Source organism: Lathyrus oleraceus, chromosome 5, assembly GCF_024323335.1.
Source record: "Lathyrus oleraceus cultivar Zhongwan6 chromosome 5, CAAS_Psat_ZW6_1.0, whole genome shotgun sequence".
NCBI lineage: Eukaryota > Viridiplantae > Streptophyta > Magnoliopsida > Fabales > Fabaceae > Lathyrus > Lathyrus oleraceus.
Genome location: NC_066583.1, coordinates 92552048 through 92558047, shown reverse-complemented (window position 1 = coordinate 92558047; position 6000 = coordinate 92552048).

Below are 6000 nucleotides of genomic sequence, written 5' to 3'. Positions count from 1 at the left end.
GAGCTTGAAGAAGATGAACCTCAGAAGCAAGGTAAATCTGTTGCTCTAAAATCCAAGCTTGAGAAGACAAGAGCCTATCAACTTGAGGAAGAATCAGAAGGATCTGATGAAGGCTCAGGAGATGATGATGAGTTGTCTCTAATCTCAAAGAGAGTTAACAGACTCTGTAAACATAGGTAAAATGGTCAAGGAAAGTTTAGAGGAGTCAGAAGGACTGCTGGTCACTTTGATTCTTCGTCTGGACAGAAGAAGTAAGGTTCTAGAAAAGAAGTTATCTACTTCGAGTGCAAGGAGCCATGCCACTACAAAAATGATTGTCCTAAGTTGAAAAAGGACAGAAGGCCCAAGAAGAATTTCTCTAAATTCAAGAAGGGGGTGATGGATACTTGGGATGACTCATAATCTGAAGAAGAAGATTATGTCAAAGAAAAAGTCAACATTACACTAATGGCAACTATAGAGGATCCCACAAGTTCTGAAGAATCAGAAGATAAGGTATTATCAAAATCAGAATCCGACTCCAATTCTGAAGAGGTATTTTCTAACCTATCTCGTTCTGATATTGAATTATGTCTCTCTAAAGTGCTGGGAAAGTACCAGAGTCTTCAGAGTAAATACAAGGACCTAAAACAAGTCCAAGTAACTGCTTTTAAAACTCGGAGAAAGATTGAGAAAGATATTTCCTCTGTAAATGAAAAAGAAATTTATTTAGAAAGTAATAACTCTACTTTGAAAATCAAAATTTCAAAACTAGAGGAGTAAATAATCTCATAAGCTTCTGGTACTAATTGCGTTATTAGATATGATAGAGCATTCCAGTCCTTTCTGGATAAAAGCATAGATAAAAGAAAAATGGCTTCCTTGATCTATGGAGTTAGCATAAATGGAAAGAAAGTTTTAGGCTGTACAAAATCTATAAAACCTGACGAAAGTCAGAAGGTAAAACTAAAACCTCCCTATGTGCATTTTGTGCCTGCTGGCATTGAGCTTGATACTTCTGCACAGACACATAAGCATATAAAGGATAACAACTTTATTATGAAACCTAAGTATCATGAAAAAATATCTCATGATTCTCCTTCTGCTAAAAGACCCAAATTTGTAAGAAACTATGGGAAAACTAACAAGAGAGGACCCAGAAAATGGGTACCTAAGGATAAAATAATTTATGTTGCAGACATCCTTAACAACTTAGCTAAAACACCAGTCATGGTACCTGGACAGTGGATGCTCATGACACGTGACAGGCAAAAGGTCTATGTTCCAAGATTTGGAACTTAATCCTGGAGGCTTCGTTGGTTTCAGAGAAAACCAGAAAGGAAAGATCATTGGCTCTAGAACCATTGGTAACGATAAACTTCCTTCTATCACTAATGTTCTTTTAGTTGATGGTCTAATGCATAACCTATTGTCTATTAGTCAACTTAGTGACAATGGTTATGATATCATCTTTAATCAAAAGTTGTGTAAGACTGTAAGTCAGAAAGATGGTACAATCCTTTTTAACGGAAAGAGAAAGAACAACATTTATAAAATTAGACTTTCTGATCTTGAAGATCAAAGTGTAAAATGTCTAATGTCTGTTAATAAGGAGCAATGGGTATGGCATATAAGTTTGGGCCATGTTAGCATGAGAAGGATTTCTCAGCTAAATAATTTTGGATTAGTCAAAGGTCTACCCAACCTGAAGTTCGCTTCAGATGCTCTTTGTGAAGCATGTCAGAAAGGCAAGTTCTCTAAAACATCTCTCAAAATAATAATAAAAACTGTTGTTTCTACCTCTAGACCGTTAGAACTTCTGCATATTGATTTTGTTTGGACTAGTGAAAACTTCTTATATCGATGGAAAGAAGTATGGATTAGTCATAGTTGATGACTACAGTCGTTGGACATGCGTAAAGTTCTTGAAACACAAGGATGAGACATATTTTGTGTTTTCTACCTTATGCTCACTAGTGCAAACAGAAATGAATTTCAAAATAGTCAAAGTCAGAAGTGATCATGGTGAAGAATTTAAAAATAAAATATTTTGAAAATATTTTTGATTCAAATGGTATTTCCCATGTTTTCTCCTGTCCTAGAACTCCATAGAAAAATAGAGTTGTAAAAAGTAAGAATAGTACTTTGAAATAAATGACTCGCACCATGATCCAAGAAACTGATATGGCTAAGCATTTCTGGGCAGAAGCAGTTAACACAACTTGTTATATTTAGAATAGAATTTCTATCCGACCTATTCTGGCTAAGACTCCTTATGAATTGTGGAAGAACAGAAAGCCCAACATTTCATACTTTCACCCTTTTGGATGTGACTGTTTTATGTTGAACACTGAAGAGAATCTTGACAAGTTTGATTCAAAAGAACATAAGTGTTTATTGTTAGGATATTCTGAATGCTCTAAAGGCTACAAAATCTTTAACACAGAAACACAAATTGTCGAGGAATCAATTCATGTTAGATTCAATGATAAGCTTGACCCTAAAAAGTCAAAGCTAGTTGAGAAATTTGCAGATCTGAAGATTAATCTTTCAGAATCCAAGGATACTGTTTCTGGAGAAAAAGACTCTGAAGGAAAAGCCAACGAATTCGAAGAAATGACTCAACTAGAAGTTATAATTGATCTAACTCTTCAGAAGAAGAGTAGATTAAGAACTTCTCATTATGAAGAATTGATGCTGGGAGATAAGAATGCTCCAGTCAGAACAAGATCTTCATTAATACCTTCTGAAGAGACTCTTCTAGGTTGAGTATCTCTAATAGAACCCACGTCTATTAATGAAGCTCTTCTAGATAATGAATGGATTCTGGATATGCAAGAAGAATTGAACCAATTTACCATAAACGATGTTTGGGATCTTGTTCAGAAACCAAAGGGTTTCCATGTCATTGGAACCAGATGGGTCTTCAGAAAAAAGTTAAACCAAAGGGTTTCCATGTCATTGAAACCAGATGGGTCTTCAGAAATAATCTGAATGAGAAAGGCGAGGTTGTCATAAACAAGGCTCGACTGGTAGCACAAGGTTATAGTCAGCAAGAAGGTATAAACTATACATAAACATTTACTCTAGTTTCCATGTTAGAGTCTATTTGTCTTTTAATTTCATTTGCAGTCAATCATAACATCATCCTTTATCTGATGTATGTTAAGAGTGCATTCTTTAATGAATATATTTATGAAGAAGTATATGTGCATCAACCTCCTGGTTTTGAAAGTTCTCAAAATCCTGATTTTTTTAAAACTAAACAAATAGTTATATGGTCTGAAGCAAGCTCCTAGAGCTTGGTATGATAGACTAAATAACTTTCTTTTGGAAAATAATTTTACCAGAGGGAAAGTGGACACAACTCTCTTTTGCAAAACCTTTAATAATGATATTCTGGTTGTGAAAATTTATGTTGATAATATTATTTTTGTTTCTGCTAATGCGTCGTTGTGCAAGGATTTTACAAAGTCAATGTAGGCAGAATTTGAAATGAGTTTGATGGGAGAACTCAAATTCTTTCTGGGATTCCAGATGATTAATGTTCAGTAGGAACATGCATTCATCAGAGCAAATATACAAAGGAACTTCTAAAGAAGTTTAACTTGTCATAATGTAATCAAGCTAAGACTTCAATGCATCCTACATGTATTCTGGAGAAAAAAGAGGTAAGCAGTAAGGTAATCAAAAGCTATTCAGAGGTATGATAATCTCTCTTTTATATCTAACCGCTTATAGACCTGATATATTATTCAGTGTTTGCTTATGTGCTCGCTTCCAATCAGATCATAGGGAAACTCACTTAACTGTTGTTAAGAGAATCTTTAGGTATCTGAAAGGTACTACTAACCTTAGTTTGTTTTATAGAAAATCAAGTGAATACAAATTAGTAGGCTATTGTGATGCTGACTATGCTGGAGACAAAATAGAAATGAAAAGTACTTTTGGGAGTTGCCAATTCTAGGAGATAACTTGATCTCATGGTCCAACAAGAGACAGTCAACAATCACGCTTTCAACAACTAAAGCTGAATATATTGCAACTTCTGGATGCAGCACTCAGATACTCTAGATGAAGAGTCAGCTGAAAGAATATCAGATATCTGATAGTAACATTCCTATTCTTTGTGATAATACTTCTGTTATTTGTTTATATAAGAATCATATCTTGCATTCTAGGGCTAAGCATATTGAAATTAAACGTCACTTTTTATGTGACTATGTTCAAAAGGGTATTTTTCATTTAAAATTTGTTTATACAAACCATCAATGGGTTGATATCTTTATAAAACCTCTTGCTGAAGATAGATTCGTGTTCATTCTGAAAAAATTATTTATGAAATTATGTCCAGAATGAAAATATGTATTTCAGAATGTTTAAGTCTTCAGAACTCTAGATTAGATTATGAGAATGTTTTCTTTTTTACTCTGAAACATGAGATTTTTGAAGTAAGGAAGTTTTCATGAATCAGAAAGGTTCTGATCAGAAGCAATCTTATCGATTTGTCTTACTGGTTCTGAATAGTTGTTACACTAAATGGTTGTCTTGTCATTCGATTTCATGTGGTTCTTAATGGCGACAACTATCCCACTTTCTGAGCATGCATGATAAAAGCGTGACGTATTGGGTTTATAAATTCTTGGAATTAGGTTTAAACTCTTACGCTTACCCCTATGACTGCATATTTCCTTTTTGTCATCATTGCAAAATTTTCTATATAAACCCACTTCACTCACATTTTCACACTACGCGAACATTACTCCCACACTTTCAGTTTTCAAACCTAAAACAACCCTTTCTCTATAATTGTTATTCATCTTTATCATCTTTAATGGCTTCTCAACAACAATCTCCCAGTTGATCAATGGATATTACAATAACCGATTCAACAACAGTTTCAACAACTGCAACTATCTCAACCTAGATCTTCTCCTAGATCTGTCTCTAGTGAAAACTCTCCTCCATCCAAAGATGAAATCAACAAAAGTAATACCCAGTTGGATATCTATCCTATATTCACAAAGATTGATCCACTTAAAGTTTTGGCGTACTACATGGAGATCTGTTTTGAAGATGGTGTTGATCCATTGGTAGATCCCCTAAACCTCCCGGATGAGTACCCAACTCCTCCTCCTCCTCCTCCTCCTTCTTCCTAAAACCGTTGGTTTTTCTAAAAAGTGCCTTAGCACATGTTTTTATTATCTAAGTGTGTATGCATGTCTTTTATGTTTACTTCATGCATTTTGTTTGTAGCTCTTTTTAGTTCTTTGTATATCCTATTTGTTAAATACTTGTTATATCTTTCACTGCCTTTTTGGCATTTTTAATGAAAATATATTTGTTTATCTTCATTTACTTTATTATTTTTGTCTATGTCTTTTTGATTGATGACAAAGGGGGAGAAAACATAATGTATCTAAGGGGAGGAATTAGTTCTTATTTTGATATCTAAATTCCTTAATTAAAAACTCAAACATCGATTAATGTTTTATGCTAACAACTACTTCGAAAAAGAGTTTGTTAAGTGTTTTACATGGTTATATCTCAAGAACCAGAATGGTTAAAATCAAACATCTGAAGTTGTCATGAAGTATCAAAGATTAGAATATAAGTTACCAGTTTATGATGAAATGGTCTTCTATATGAGTCTGTACACCTTCATGCTGATGATTGAATATCAGATTCAAGGAACTAATATTCATGTTCTGAACCTAGAACATTGAGTACTTAGCATCAAAGTGTTTATGAAAAGTTCTTTATTAAAATCATGGATTTGGAATCCATCTATAAGGGAGATTTTCCTCTATAGTAATCAGACATGAAAAGTCAAGGTTCCTATAAGAAAACCAACTTGTTTAAGAAGATAACCAGCTCTAAAGTTTCTTCAAAATAACTCAATAAAGCTTTTGAAGTGAAGCTTATCAGAATGATGATGTTAACAAACCAGTGCTCTAGACAACACTGAAGATAAACCAGATTATGACAGAAAATTCACTTTGGTGTTTCAAAAAGGTTAAT